This window comes from Cyprinodon variegatus, unplaced genomic scaffold (assembly GCF_000732505.1).
Source record: "Cyprinodon variegatus isolate N-32 unplaced genomic scaffold, C_variegatus-1.0 Scaffold381, whole genome shotgun sequence".
NCBI lineage: Eukaryota > Metazoa > Chordata > Actinopteri > Cyprinodontiformes > Cyprinodontidae > Cyprinodon > Cyprinodon variegatus.
In genome coordinates, this window is record NW_015150834.1 from 350,978 (window position 1) to 353,440 (window position 2,463).

Sequence of the window (2,463 nt, forward strand, 5' to 3'; positions counted from 1 at the left end):
ATTAGGGCCCCTGTCTACAACCACCCAAGGTTTTATAAAAAAAAAAAAAAAAAAAAGAATTGGAAAAGGTATTTTTTTTAACCTAAATTTATTTCACAATTATTTTTATGCATATTCATTATTTTCTTTTAGTCTCTAAAAAAAAACTATTTTTCAGAAAACTTGACATAATGTCAAATGACATCATTAAATAGTTGATCAGTTACTCTGTACTTGAGGAGCTAAAATGCATTATTAAACACTTTTTTATTTTACTTAAGTAAAAATGCTTGGTGCTACTTTTCCTTCAGTGCATTTTTTTTTTTCTTTTCCCCCCGCCCCCCTCTGGTAATGAGAGAATGGTGTTCATGGATTACAATTCAATCTATTCAATGAGCTTCAACCTTCCCATGTCCGTTAAATGCTTCAAAATTAATTTTTATTTTCATGGAAAGGAACATAACACATGAGTTAGAGATATTTTGGTGTTTTAACTCGTAACCAACAATCCATCTCTGCCTTTTCTTCTTCCTTTGTTAATTTGAAAATTACTCAGCCTCCTATTTTCCTCTCTTTAAAGGAGCCTGAAGCATGTTGCTCCATGTTTATATGATCTATATAACTGTACTGTATGTTAGAGACCAACCGAGGAAGGTGATCAAACTTCACCAGTTTAAAGTCTTTAGTTTATCATACTAGTGTTTTTTTATTTCTCAGTCATTTATCCCACCCAGAGCTGCTGCATCTCTGTGGTCAACTTATGATCAGCACAGAAGCAGAAGTCAGCCTCTAACTCAGGACCTTGTGACCTGTGGGGTGAATTCCTCAGGGGACAAACTCTGACAGACGCGTTGAAAATGCATCAGAATCAAAAGTTGCTTGGTCATCATGTAGGACTTTACTGGAGTCACCTCTTCACCTTGAACACCGCTGCCAACTGAGATCAAACTTCCTGCTGTCAGTTTGTACTGCTTGGTGTTAAATTATTGATCCGAACACAAACAGCGAATGCACCTGTTATTTTAAGAGTACTTTATAATCCAGGGGTGATTGCTTTAGAACTGTACATGTTGAACTGTGGAGCCTAAAAGCAACTAAAAAAAGGTATTTATAAAGAAAACAAAGCAATGAGGTAAAGATAACAAACCAGTAACAAGGAGTGACAAAGAATAATAGGATTCAGTGTCTATCATTGGAGGCGAACTGTCTTAACAAGCATGGTAATGGAACCAACAACGGCCAAAGCACTGAGCAGACAAGGAGAAAGGACTAATAAAGACAGAGAGACTTAAACTGGACACCAGAGGATCAAACTGAACCCAGAGATTAAAACCAGAAAGATAAATCTGGACAAAAGACACAATCACAAAAAGAGTCTGTACTTGTAAAGCGAATCTTTCACGTCAGGAGACTTGACCAAAGTGCTTTACACTACATTGAGTCATCCAGCCATTCACACACACTGATGATAGAAAGCTACCGTATAGCCACAGCCACGGGGCTCACTGACAGGAGTCAAGCTGTCGTTACACAGACGCCACTGGCCGTAATGTAGGTGAACAATCAGCTAAAAGATGCCTAAATAAATGACACTATGATCCAACGATCAGAACCCCAGAGACACAACGAGCAAACTTTATTTTAAAGGAAGAATGTAACCCCCTCCTCATCAAAAAAAGAAGAGAAGAAGAGAGGGAGGGAGAGAGAAAAAGGAGGCAGACATGTTCACAAGTAATTTTTTGCAAGTCTCAAGTCTAGAGTAGGCCTGTTGCAATATTAAATTAATCGCACAATAAATTCTAATCACATGATTAATAAAAATAAGTTCAATAATTTGCGTGCTTGCTTGTTTCTCCTTGTGTTTTCATCTCCTTCACTGAGACGGTGTAGCTTAAAGGTCACTATTATATCTATGGAATTATCATTATCTTGAACTGGTAAATGAAAAATACATGCTTATATGTCACGTAGCGTTGCGTCAGTGACGTCAGTGCTACAGGATTGATTGACAGCCCCTCGGCCGTTTTTTTATTAAGCTGTGTGCGGGTAAGGCGAGCGGCGATCGGTCAAGTTAGTAAAACAAAAAACACTTAAAAAATAAAATATTGTTCACAAGTCGGAAATCACAAGTCTAAGTCGAGTCTGAAGTCATTAAATATGCGACTTAATTGTGACTCGAGTACGAGTCACAAACTCGAGTCCCCACCTCTGAAAGGAGGCCACAGAAAACCACAGTGGAACTCAACCCACTGAGCAAAAATGACACTATAAAGATCCAATGAAACAGAAACAGCACAAAGAAACAAACTTTCATTTAAAGGAAGAACATAACCCCCCCCCTCCCAAAAAAATAAGAAAAGCAAACACAGGAAACAGGAATGAGTTCTGGTGGCTCAGAGGTTCTAAGGGGAGAGGAGGGCCACATGAAACCAAACACCCTTGTTTATAGATGCTGGAGGTCGCCCTGTTTTCCAGTGTCGTCCT